The sequence below is a fragment of the Protomyctophum parallelum genome (assembly GCF_964188405.1).
Source record: "Protomyctophum parallelum genome assembly, chromosome: 21".
Classification (NCBI taxonomy): domain Eukaryota; kingdom Metazoa; phylum Chordata; class Actinopteri; order Myctophiformes; family Myctophidae; genus Protomyctophum; species Protomyctophum parallelum.
The window spans coordinates 1,333,024-1,347,645 of NC_139713.1; the positions used below are offsets into that span (position 1 = coordinate 1,333,024).

The following is a 14,622-nucleotide window of genomic DNA, read 5'->3' on the forward strand; positions in this document are numbered from 1 at the left end:
ACCATATTTTATTCTGAAGGCAACCGGATGTCTTAAATCTGCTAGCTCTCAGACAGGAAGTCCTAAATTTGCTCATTAGACGGAGCCTCCTTCCTTCGGCTCTTGTCGGCCGTGTCCGTCAGAGCTCGGGAGGAGGAGGAGTCTCTCTCTCTCTGTCGGGGACGACTGGGTCACGTGGGACGTGACGCACTGCTGCGCCGCCGCAGCCAGCCCCGCCCCGCCCCGCCCAGAGTGGGATGACGTCATGTTCCCCCCCTATCTGCATTCTCCTTTCAGCAGCAGCAGAGCAGCCTCGCCTCTCCTCTCTCTAAAACAACTACAATAACAACAACAATAAGGTAAGCTCGTCTACATAATAACAGCTTGTATAATATTATTATTAATACTATTATTAATAATACGTGTTGATACAGTGGGTGTTTGTGGTCGTAAAGTGTTGTTTTATTCGGTCCGTTCCGCAGCGGAGCAGCCATTACATTATCTCTGATGATAAGAGACGCCTCGCGCGAGACGGAAACTCACACGATCTACAAGCTCAGCGGGCGTGGCGGGCGCGACGCGCGCTGAGCTTGTAGATCTGCGGTGTGTTTTTTCCTCTCTCTCTCTCTCTCTCCCCCCTGCTAGCGTAGTTAGCTCGATGCTAACTGTGACATTACTGTGCTGTTTATTATGGATGTTTATGGGGGCTTTATTTATCTTTACCACGTCCCAACAACAACATTATTATTATTAATGTTTTCATTTGGAGTATAAAAATACATAAAAACAGATACTGTTGATATTATTTATTTAATAGTGCTTTATTTATGTATTGCTTTTATTTAATTTAATAGAGCTCTATTTATGCACGTCCAACAACAACAACATTATTATTATTATTATTATTATTATTAATGTATGAATAAATAGATAATTAATAGTTCATTTAAAGTAAATATCTAGAGCTCATGCAGCTGTCATTATTCTCATGCCTGTCTGCCTGTCTGTCTGTCTGTCTGTCTGTCTGTCTGTCTGTCTGTCTGTCTGTCTGTCTGTCTGTCTGTCTGCCTGCCTGCCTGCCTGCCTGTCTGTCTGTCTGTGTCTCTCTCTCTCTCTGTGTGTCTCTCTCTGTCTGTCTGCCTGTCTGTCTGTCTGTCTGTCTGTCTGTCTGTCTGTCTGTCTGTCTGTCTGTCTGTCTGTCTGTCTGTCTGTCTGTCTGTCTGTCTGTCTGGGACCCGCCCCAGAATGACAGACCAGCTGGAATTACATTCCGTTCCTCAATGGTCACCATTTAAATGTTCATTTAATTTCATCTGCTTTCATTTTATTTGCTTTGTGTGTGTTCATAATTAGGCCTATTTATAATATGCCGTTCATCTATTATTTAAAACCCATTTAGAAAATTAGACCTGTGAAAAGATTCTACTAAAGTGTCTTCTAAATCCAGTTTCCAGTTTTCTGGAAAACCCTCATGTTTCCACGTCAGTGGTTCTCTCACTATTTCACGTCAAGGACCCCCAGAATTATTTGTTTTTGGCCGCGGACCCCCCCCATCTGAAAACATGTTGTTCCAGGGACCCCCCCTCCCCCCCCCCCCCCCCCACACACACACACACACACACACACCCCAGAAGCAAAGATTTGAGTTAAAAAAAACGTTCGCTCTGAAAGAATATATTTTCACGATTTGTCAAAAATAGCAGACCTACAAGCTCGTAGTGCGCCACTACGCGCACTACGAGCTTGTAGATCTGCTATTTTTCAATAGCTAAAGCATAACATGATGCTTGAAAGTCCAAATGGAGACCGGGTTAAGTTGAGGGGCCGGGCCTCGTTTTCAATGTAGCCCAAAATCCAAAAAACACAAAATCAACAATATATATACATTAAAATACAGCAAATCAAGATCAAATGTATCAATTGGAAAACAGAAAGTATTAAAGAAATAAAAGGACTATATAATAGATAAGATGAGAATGACTTAAAACGGTTACATTGTTGAACAAAAGTGTTAGAACTAGAGGTTAATTTAATGTAAACCCCCCCCCCCCCCTCCTTATAATCGTTCAGACTGAGCAGATGTTTTTTGATTGATTGATTGAAATATGTATTAACAGTTTGCAGAATTACAGTACATTTCAAGCACAAACTCAATACAAAGACTGTTAAGTGTGAGTGGACGTTACCCAATTAAGCATTACACTTGTTTACAAGAGGGTCCACCATGTTCAATTCATCAAAACATTTAGAGACGTACAAATAGACACTTCTATATAGTTAAAGAACAGAACAGGAATTCATCATAAAATGTCAGACACTGGTTTTAAACTATTTTCTGTTTGTTTTTAAAAACGCTGTTGGCAATGAAGGGAACATGTACAGTACGTCATCTTGTCCCTAAAAACACAAACATTACAAATAGCAGATCTACAAGCTCGTATAGCACGGCACTCGGTGCCACACACATGGTGAGAATGTGGCCGAAATGTCTGAATATATCCTTTCAGAGCGAACGTTTTTAACTCGTATCTTTGCTTCTGAGGTGTGTGTGTGACTGTGTGTGACTGTGTGTGACTGTGTGTGTGTGTGTGTGTGTGTGTGTGTGTGTGTGTGTGTGTGTGTGTGTGTGTGTGTGTGTGTGTGTGTGTGTGGGGGGGGTCCCTGGAACAACACATTTTCAGATGGGGGTCGGTGGCCAAATACAGATAATTCTGGGGGTCCTTGACGTGAAACTGTTTGAGATCCACTGATATAGAAACATGAGGTTTAACCCTGTGAGAACCACTGATATAGAAACATGAGGTTTAACCCTGTGAGAACCACTGATATAGAAACATGAGGTTTAACCCTGTGAGAACCACTGATATAGAAACATGAGGTTTAACCCTGTGAGAACCACTGATATAGAAACATGAGGTTTAACCCTGTGAGAACCACTGATATAGAAACATGAGGTTTTAACCCTGTGAGAACCACTGATATAGAAACATGAGGTTTAACCCTGTGAGAACCACTGATATAGAAACATGAGGTTTAACCCTGTGAGAACCACTGATATAGAAACATGAGGGTTTAACCCTGTGAGAACCACTGATATAGAAACATGAGGGCTTAACCCTGTGAGAACCACTGATATAGAAACATGAGGTTTAACCCTGTGAGAACCACTGATATAGAAACATGAGGGTTTAACCCTGTGAGAACCACTGATATAGAAACATGAGGTTTAACCCTGTGAGAACCACTGATATAGAAACATGAGGTTTAACCCTGTGAGAACCACTGATATAGAAACATGAGGGTTTTTGAAAAAAACTGTCAGGATTTAGAAGACATTTGTTTTGTTTGTTTGTTTTTGAGAGGCGCTAGTCCCTCCTATGCCCAGCCTTGTGTGTGTCTGTGTGTATCCATGAGCGATGATGTGATTGGCTGAGCGCCCCATAGCGATGATTTGATTGGCTGAGCAATGTGTGTACGTTATTGAGGACGCCTGTTGTGATTACCCATTCTCACGCTGGTGTGAGAATGGGAGGCTCTTGGCAGTGTGCTGTGACATACCGCTAGTTACTGTTGGCAAATTAAGTAGGTCTCTTTAACCCATAGTAGGCCTACATGTACAGACAGTACTCTGACGCGTTGTGAGCTTGTAGATCTGCTATTTCTGCTTCTTTTTTTTTTTTAATGTATGCATTTATTTTCAACATGGACGCGATTCATGACAAATGTCAAATAATTGCGTCGGTGCTTCAGAGCCAAAGCCAAATTAGTCCCGCCTCCAAAACGTTTTGAGGTTCCCGGTTGGATCCCTGTGGAACTCCCCCAGTGAACTCTGAACTCTGAACCCCTGACTGTGTGTGTGTGTCACACACCGCCGTGTGTCCGTGCGTGTGTGCGTGCGTGCGTGTGAGAGAATGTGAAGCACTTAAAAAAAGCACTATAGGTCTGTACTTAAGCGTGTGAGTTACTTAAGCAATATTACAGAGAGGGTGTTGTTTAACGTGATTATTGCCACGACAGTGATGCGCTCAGGAACGAGACGAAGTCGAGTTCCGCAAGCATCACTGAAGTGAAGTTAAACCACACCCTCGAGTGTAATATTGCAATTCTACAACAGTTACCCTTAAAACTAAGAAAATCGCTGAAAGAAATACATATTTTTAATGACAGATGTGGTCACTACGACCACAAATGTCCAAAGAAACTAGCTAGCCTAGCCACCGAGTTTGCTAGCGCTCTGGGAGAACAGAGCGGCTGAATTCTTTGTTTGGATTATAGGTTGTGAACGGTGCTGGTTTGATCAACGGCTAGAAGGCCGTTTCAACCAATCAGATTGCTTCCTCTTAACGACCTGTTGCAGAATTTATGTCATTTGGAGTTTGGACCTGGATCTTTCAGCCCAAAGGTCAAAGGTCAGCATGTGTTCGCTGTAGAGACACCCAGCCCATGCAGCCACTGTCACCTGACTTTCACTGCTGCAAAGTTACTAAAGTACTTTTAACCCCTTTTGGTGTTTTAAGCATTATGTTATACTTTTAACTATTGAAAAATAGCAGATCCAGACCCTACGCCCCCCAGCCATTGTAAAATACCCGGTAACCTGACACCTCTCGTGGCTTTTTGCTTAAATACTGGATCTCTTGTCCACTAAAGTCCCTTCCTAACATTTTGGTCTATTTTCAATCTGTTGACAAGATCGTCAGTATATTTTTAGTCTTAGTTTTAGTCATCGTAGTTTAGTTTCCATTTAGTTTTCCTCAGTGGAAAAAAGGCTAGTGGACAAACATTTTTCGTCTTAGTTTTAGTCGACGAAAACACTACAGTGATCATAATCATTTATTTATACAGCTATCAGCTGACTGCACTGTGGAAAGCTCTTTACGAGGGTGTGTGTGTGTGTGTGTGTGTGTGTCTGCTGACTGTGCACACAGTCATGGCGATGTGTGACATTTCTTATGTTTAAAAAAATATGTATTTTTTAATTCATCCAACGATTATGTACAGTAACCCGTTTATGTACAGTAACCCGTTGTTTTTGCTGTAATTAGGAGGATGTGAATGATCGATTATTGCATTATTAGTTAATTGAATGATAAGCTTATCAATCACTTTACCGCTTAGTTGATGAACAGCGTTTTAGTATAAAAATCGTGATAATCTTAATTTCCCTCAATGTCTAACATACGAATCTACATTTATCTGATATACAGAAATTATACTAAAGCCATGTTATATTCCTTAACCCATTCTGGCAGCTATTGGAAAATAGCAGAGTGGCGCGCAGCGCGCTACGAGATTGTAGGTCTGCTATTTTTGAAGAATCGTGAAAATTAGGTGCAAATCTTTGAATATATATTCATTTAGATCAAACCTTTGCTTCTGGGGGGGTCCCTTCTGGGGGGGTCCCTGGAAAATCATATTTTCAGATGGGGGTCGGCGGCCGATTACAGATAATTCTGGGAAATATTGAGCACCGCTGATTTAGAAATGTCTGAAAATTGTCAGGATTTAGAAGACTTTTTTTTTAAATTTTAAAGCTCATAGCGCTAGGCCACTAGGCCTGCTATTTTTTGAAGAATCGTGAAAATGTGCCTCAAATCTTTGAATATGTAATATATATATTCTTTCAGAGTTTCAGTTTTTAACTCAAATCTTTGCTTCTGGAGAGTTCTCCTGGAACAACATATTTTCAGATGGGGGTCGGCGGCATATTAATTAATTACATTATAATCTATCTATATATCTATATATCTATCATATTACATTATAATCTATCTATATATCTATAATCTATCTATATATCTATCATATTACATTATAATCTATCTACATATCTATAATCTATCTATATCTATCATATTACATTATAATCTTTGGGGTCCTTGACATGAAATATTGAGAACCACTGATATAGAAACTATTTATATTTTTATTTATTTTTCGACGTCAGGCCTTAATGGGTTAACCAGCAGCCTGAAACCAATCAATAAGCTCTCCTGTAGTTCAGTACCGAACAGCACTTTACGATTTACAGAACGCCACTTTATACAATCTATAATCTACAACGCAGGCATTATTTATCAGACGCTCTCAATCCAGAGAGATCTACAGTAAGCGAGAACAACAACAACATGCTGTTACATCATCACATACATATTAGACACAGTCATCTAGGATCATATAAGAACCTAACATCTGTCTAACAGTAAGAATATCTGTACAGTGAAACTGTTATGTTCAGACTCCATCATGGCCCATAGCACTTACCCCACCCCCTTAGATAGCATTTCTGTAGACTTAGATAGCATTTGATACAGACTTACAGCATGTGTACTGGAATCTGCGGACATATGCTCAAAAGACAAATCATAATAATGAATAATGAGACAACACAAGAATTCGGAGTTATAGAGTATAGAGATTTACTCGAGTAAGGAGACGAGACTTACATGAACCTCCTCATGTATTGGAAACCCAGTCTAGCTCCCAGAATGACAACCAACGACAGCTTTTATAGCTCTTCTCTTCTCCCACACGACAACCCCCAACAATAGCCACAAGGCATTCACCACATGGGCAGTGACGTCATAAAACACTTGGAGTATTCTTACAATGTTTATCTCTAAACTTCCACGACATTACCCCACTTTTAAACATTTAAAAACTCATAAACACCATTTTATCAGTACATTGCAGATGCAGGCAAAAACCTGGAACACAAAATAAACACTCACTCATATCGTACGGGCAGGCGAAAAACCCCTTTTCATACAACATTATCTCGTAACGTTCTGGGAAAATTCCTACACCGGCCTATCTCATAAGAGAAAACGACCACCACATGGCTTACGACATGATAAAAACATAAAATCAACAACATAGTATATACAACAAAACACATCAGAATACACAGGTATTCAGGCACAAACATAAATCAATATACAGTGACACAATGGTTTTATAACAACAAACAAATAAGGCAACGCCAAAATTAAACATACAATAACCGTTGCCGACATTGGACCCAAGGAAACATCTCAGCACCATAGTGTGTCCATTCAGAATTGTCCATCAGCCCACTTTGAGGAGCAAGCCAAGTCTTTTTAGTTCTTTCACAATGTGCAGGGCCCAGACATGTTGCGAATTTGCAGATTGGCCATTTTCAACAGAACAGCACACGTCCCGGCTTCCCGAAAGACCAGAAATTGTCACCCCACAGGTGACATTCCTGGGGCACATGACCGCACATGATCGCCGGATTCAGAGTTCAGAGTGCTAACAGCACTCTCATTTAGGACCCTCAGTGTCATAGTAGCAGACATGATCGCACATCATCATCATCATCATCCTTCATCATCATCATCATTCATGTTGTCGTCTTCATAGGATCATATGGAGCTGGAAAAAACATACTACAAACCAATTTTTTTAAAAGCCCTACTCTATCTAGTCTACCTAGAGTGTTGACGGTGGACTCAACACTTTGTAATATGACGGGAATATGATAATACTTTTAACATGGACACATATATATATACCAGTCAGCTGTTACTTTATAGACTGTTGATACAGCTGTCTACCATCTGACATTCTGACCATCTCCTAAAATACATTATCCCGTCTCCTTAGTACACACAGCATTTGTTATGTCTATGTACTGCTTTAGTTTCTTTGTATAGGCCTATCATTTAATACACACATATTGTTCACCTTTCCGCTCCTAATTTTTTCATAACAAGAGCCAGCCATGACAATATAACTACAATATAACATACAGCAGTATCAAGGAAATCTCTTCAGAACATCAAAATGTTGCATTTAATACTCACAGATCCGATTTCCACAATCCAATGATACTTTTCCCTGTAATTACAGCGATATATACACTTTCGACGCGCATGCACAATTAGGTTAGTCATTCCATTAGTAACCATGCTACACACATGTGAGGGATCAATAAATCAATCTCATGACACAACACGCATCTGCTCGCCTCCTCCTTCTTGGACCTAATCATAAACTGAATCAAAACATAACATTTGTACAGGAAACACACATGTATTTCCATACTTTGTCTTTATTTCCGGGGCGTCCCCCACACATCAGAATCTTACTCACAGGCCTCATCACGGACTCAATTTTACTGCCTTCCTATTAGAGCATCACGACCGTGATCCACTATTATTCCCTGTTTTTATTATTTTCCCGGATATTTCCCTATGATGACACAAAACAGCTTACAGAGCATCAACCATTATTTTAAAAATGTTCACACCGGCCATATGTAGTCAGATCAACAGAGGTCCATGTACTGCTAAAACCCTTCCCTAACTTAGTTCTATCTAATCTGTGGTATACAGCCCCTTATCGGACTTTTTGAATAATCGAACAATGTATAACTCATAAATATAAGCCTAGCCTATTTTTAATAAGCCTAGCTTATTCCGGCTTGATCATATTCTGACCATGTAAACAGGTTATCCTAGTACAGTATGTTTTACATTTAACTCACACAACAGTAGTCATAATCACTATTATTTTCTTGTCCTGATGTCAGTGTCTTTCCCTTATTTATTTTACTTATTTAAATTGCATCGCTCTTACTAATGAGCATTTGCCTGTCATAGACATGCACAGAGCAAGTTCAGTCAGGGAACCTCAGTCAGCGCGCTGGCCGTTGATTGGACCACTGCAGCATCGGGCTCTCATCCACATGATTCACTCAGCCAATCACAGCTCACCCAATCTCTCATACCGGCTATTTTTAACCGAAGGTTTTGCATTCATCCTCCTTCTTGCTCGCTTACTGTTGTTGTATCAGTGTTCTGCTGTCACACAACCTGCACTCAATTCTGCTTTCGTTTTGGATCTACTGTTTAGGTACGGGGGTTTCAGAGTCCCTATGGTCGGGACTGATGCGCTTGACCTGAGTACCTAAAAAAACAGATCCAATACATCGCCAAACCATAACAGATATATTGCATTGATTATCTTACATCAATAAATATATATATTACATCCTCCTTGAGTTGTCTGACTGAACTGTATTGAAGTTCCGCTTCTGTGACACACATTACACTAATACTATTCAAATCACTTGTTATTTAACAAAACTATGCCTCAATATACTGTACTTATCCTAATTACTTCTCTAACCGATCCAATACTATGTAGAGTTTGACTGATTTTATTCTGTTCCATTGTTGATGACATAACAGGGACGGATCACTATACAACCCCATTTTGTGATTATGTGACGGATTTTGATCCAACATTTCCGCAAAATGGTACACCGCCGCTTTCCCAGCGGAATCAAGAAACATCTGCAGCGCCCCTGTCTTAGACTCAGCTGCCTTTTTTCCATAGAGTCTGCAAACCAATTTCCCTCTGATACTGTATGGATAGTGACTGATTATTTTACCTCGACGTGACCTATATGACTGCAGTAGAATTCTAACTGTTCAACTTCTTATTTGAGTGCACACGCATACCTATTTCTCATGTAATACTGTACTATTGAACTGCACTAATTTATATTAGTATTGTAATATCTAAACTCTGACCAATTCAGTTCAGTGGCCTTGTGGTTAGAGTGTTCGCCCTGAGACTGGGAGGTTGGGTTCAATCCCCGGCCGGGACATACCAAAGACTGGGACTCCCTGCTTGACACTCAGCATCAATAATTGGACTGGGCAAGTTCCCGCGACACACTAGCGTCATGTCCAGGGGGTGTACTTGTACATCAGATGCCTCACGCTACAGAAGGAGTTAGGCTCCCGCCCCTCTGGCCTCATGGCTCAGCAAGGCTAGCTCTAAGCAGCTGATTATAGTATTGTGGCTTGACCATGTTGTAAAATCATTAACATTCAGGAGGAGGGGTTTTATTGTCTCCACTATTAACCATGTCAGATGACCTCAGATAAGTGCCGACAGCTGGAACCTTAGTTCCCTGTTAAGACAAGTTTACGTCCTGTCACTCACAGCAACCACAACCTACTGTTTTCCATAGCAGCTACAAGTACACAAACGCAACTCTACTCACTCACTATCATTTTGATCCCAATGTACACCTGTCGGCTTCACCTCATCCCTCCATCACTGCAGAGAAACACAATCAGTCACAAAAATAGCTTCCTTTGCACTCAGCTGTCACAAGCAGGTTGGTTCGAATCGTACTCCCAGTTTTTCAGCGATTCCCAGTCCGCCAGTGTTTTCCATCTCACAATGTCAGTTCATCAATGTCCATTTAGTGACCAATGTTCAATGTTCAGTACGTTTATGCTGTATCAACCCTCCTCATACTGGAAAAAAAACAAAACCAGTAGGTTGGATTTGATCGTGGTATCCTCTTCTCAACGGAACAGGATGAAGCTTTGTTGACAGTTGTACATTTATCTTTCCATAATATTGCAATCCTTTGCATACTAAATTTTGCAATTTGTAGTTGTAGCTGTTATGTCCCCTCCCGTATTTTAACTTTTGGGTTCCTGTCCTTCAAATAATCTCATAATACTATTACATGCTCATTAAATGTAGTTTTTCATGTCGGCATATCTGGTTTATTCATCTCTGCATTCACTAACTAGTGATTGTGACTCTGAGAGGGCACATGCTTTCTACAACAACAAGACCCTCCCGACTGGCAGTGTTGCCAGATTTTGGAAGAGAAACAAGCAGCCATGTCTATGGAAACAAGCCCAAAAGAAGCCTGACTAGGCTATTATAATACAAGCCCAAAAACGCTTATAATAAGCGGACATGGCAACACCCAACTGCTCCGTCTCTGTGACAGTGGGGTTGACAGTGAGAGAGACGCTGTGAGCACTGATTTTCTTCCTATATAGACCACCAGCTGTTTCTCCCTGTTGACTATTTCAACTAACCACTACTACCCCCCCTCTGGGGTCACTGGGACAATCACCAGCTGGGAGATATGGCCGAGGCCGACACCTGGGGGCACATACCGGTGCATGTCGATTTGAACCATAGTTACTTTTGGACGAGACTGCATGTGGAACCAAGACAGTTCTTGTCTATATGCCACCAAAGATGAAGAAAGTTTGACCAGCTGTAGCAGCTGAAAGCTGCTTTGAGTAGTATGCAACTGGTCATCTGTCACCCTGTTGCTGTAACAATACAGCACTATAGCCTAACCTTATCCTTCCATCCGCACTTCGTTAACCTCCTATTTTTACCAAGGCAAGAGGTATTTATAATTCGGCCCACATGCTTTTATCTTAAACCTCAACCAGTTTGACATTAACAACATACTATTATCTGTCACTATTGCTTTTCCTTTTCTCAATCAACTCACTTCAAGGACAACATTCAATACTGTCTCTCTCACACCATCCACACAGGAAAGTGTAAAATAAAAAAACAAACAACCATAGAAATGCTACAAGGTAACTATCCTGGGAAGTAATCCTTTACATTCATAATAGGGGACCACCTAGCTTTGGTTAATTTCTACAATGGCTTCATAATGTACTTACTCTCCTGTCTGTAACATGAGCCGTCACACAGGGGCAGAGGAGCCCTCGGAATAGCAAATAAACAATACACCAATTACAGGGGTAATTATCTCACAGCATGACCCCAGGCTAGCATCAACACTAATTCTCACCGTTTCATTACTTTACTTTTTAACAACATGCTTGTAGAACTGCCATTTTTTTAACTCTTTCCTATCGGTATGCACAAATGTATCATCTTAAAAGTCACTGTCCTAACAATTTCCTTAAATTTAGGCTATGTGTTCTATTTTACTCAAACTGCTCCACACTAGCAAGTCAGTCACTGACTTCCTGCATGCACTCCACAGCTGTCAAATGCACTCAATCACTCCCTAATTTACATTTTAAGCAACTGCTTTGTCACAGAATCAAATTACCCATGCAGCTATATTGTTTTTGACTAAGATAAAACTTGTAGGCTTAACAACCCACATTAACCTATACCTAATTTTACAAAGGATATGAAATGTCCTAAATGTGATCATTTACAATGAGAAATATATCTCATCTACCTAGCTTGGACCTTCTAATTTTAAACCTCCCTGAGGCTCTAGCACATACGCTCTCAAACCGGAGCGATTTACAAGAATACCCATAACATACTCATACAACACGTCACGTATTTTCTCTTAAACTAACTTACAATATTAATCAGGGCAGGGCCTGCCTGGGAATTTAGATTACATTTTGTTTTTCTACATAAAACAATCCTAAATTTTATGACAACTCCCCTTGCAGGGAGCCATATAGACTGCCATCATGCCAGGTTAAGGAGGAAGAAAAATAAATAGTCCTAATTCAGACATTCCACTGCACATTTGAGGTATTTCCGCAGTTACCATTTCCATCAAGAATACTTTGACCCCACATATAAAATGTAGTTGATAGATTAAACTACCATAGGCTCACTATTTCATCAAGATGTACTTTTAACTCCACAAATTACACAGTAACAATATCTAAAATAGAATATCTTATAATTTCAACACACCAAATATAATATGCCAAGAAAAAATGAAACCATACCACTCTCACACTCTCCTTCGTTTCACATCCTTACTTTCATCCATATTATGGAACCATTTCCATTTTCTCGACTCGAGAATTATGTCATATCATGTGACTAAAATGTATTACCATATCTCCATTTTAGATCATCAAAATCTCCCATTTCCACATATTCTCTCCCTGTCATCCTGACACCCTGCCTCACTCACAGTCACACACACACAGGCAGATAGGCAAACACACTCAAACACTCACACACCGTAGGCCTACATTCACACACTGGCTAGCCAACTTTCGTTGTTTCTTAAAACAACAGGATACCCCTAGGCAGGATCTCTTGTCCCCCTATTAGACAGCAGGCAACTTAATGAATGGTTTATTGAATAGACTACTTTTTCCTAGCCATTCAACCAACCAAACACTATTCCTCCGTCTCTCATATGCACATATGAAAGGCAAAACTTCACAGTTTCCCTCTTTAGTATAGGCCATCCAAAAAAAACAATTGTGATCACAACCAACTTCATCACTATACTTTAAAACTCTGAATAAAAGCAATACCTCATTTTCTGAACATCCAAACAGACCCATATACTCACTTGCGCGACGTCGGCCCAGCCGAAAGACAGAACTTTACCCCACCGGGCCAACCCGCCAAGCACAGCACATCTCGATGGGACACCTCCAAATTGTAGTGGAATCTGCGGACATATGCTCAAAAGACAAATCATAATAATGAATAATGAGACAACACAAGAATTCGGAGTTATAGAGTATAGAGATTTACTCGAGTAAGGAGACGAGACTTACATGAACCTCCTCATGTATTGGAAACCCAGTCTAGCTCCCAGAATGACAACCAACGACAGCTTTTATAGCTCTTCTCTTCTCCCACACGACAACCCCCAACAATAGCCACAAGGCATTCCAACATGGGCAGTGACGTCATAAAACACTTGGAGTATTCTTACAATGTTTATCTCTAAACTTCCACGACACATGTTATTTAGAAAGCACTATAATTGCATTGTATGTAGTCATAGCACGTCATAGTACATATGTATAGCATAGTAGTATATATGTATAGTTTATATGTATAGTTTAATTATATAGATATTCCACTGTTACTTTCTTAGCTTACGCATGTTTCATGATAAATGTTTTTATGTGATGTATTCCCATGCTTTTTGTTCTTGCTTAATGTAAATCGCTCTGGATTAAGAGCGTCTGATAAATGCCTACATTGTAAATTGTAAACTGTAATGTCCTGTTAGCAGGGATCTGTCAAAAGGCTCCTTGAGGAGGTGTTATAGTTTTGAGGAGGGGGTCGGATTTAGTAGCTGGAGCCCGGTATATTTAGGGTACCTCCTTTTTATATATTGCTTGAAATATATTATTATATTATTGATCTTCTTTCTGCCACGACCGTTACCGTGACGACAGAAACTATGAATATACACTATAGCACTATAGCAGTGGTTCCCAAAGTGTGGTCCGGGGACCCCCAGGGGTCCTTGAGGGAGTCCCAGGGGGTCCCCTGCTAAATGATAGTTTGGAACCAAATGGACCCTTATGGGTCTGTAACTCTGAGAGGGTGCAGATGGAACCAAATGGACCCTTATGGGTCTGTGACTCTGAGAGTGTAACACATGGAACCAAATGGACCCTTATGGGTCTGTAACTCTGAGAGTGTAACACATGGAACCAAATGGACCCTTATGGGTCTGTAACTCTGAGAGTGTACAAATGGAACCAAATGGACCCTTATGGGTCTGTAACTCTGAGAGTGTAACACATTAAGGTTGGGCGATATGCCAATTTCTTTCAATCGCCAATCGTCTGTCTAAAAATCGGCGATTGACGATGTATTCGTGTTATTAAAGTAAAGTGAGAACAGCTCACTGCAGCTCGCAAAAAAGCCAGATCTACAAGCTCTCAAGGCGCCGCGTCCTGCCTGTTTTTGCAGCTCTGTTCGCTACGCGTTGAGAGCTTGTAGATCCGTCTGTTTTTGCAGCACAACTGCGCAGCCAGGGTAACAAAATAAGAAATACGTTTAGATGAAGTGAAGTTGGAACGGACAAGCAGCTGCAAGCTAAGCTAACATCACAACCACTGGCTGGTG

At 40.7% G+C, this 14,622-nt stretch overlaps 1 protein-coding gene across 2 annotated transcripts in view; it reads left to right on the forward strand.

Annotated features, from left to right (window-relative positions):
• Positions 1 to 279: 279 nt before the first annotated feature.
• sptan1 (spectrin alpha, non-erythrocytic 1) overlaps positions 280 to 14,622 on the forward strand; it is a 112,981-nt gene continuing 98,638 nt past the window's right edge. For both annotated transcript variants that reach the window (XM_083794258.1, XM_083794260.1), the window contains exon 1: positions 280 to 338. The gene's annotated coding sequence lies outside the window, so the exon portion shown is untranslated. The remainder of the gene's footprint in view (positions 339 to 14,622) is intronic.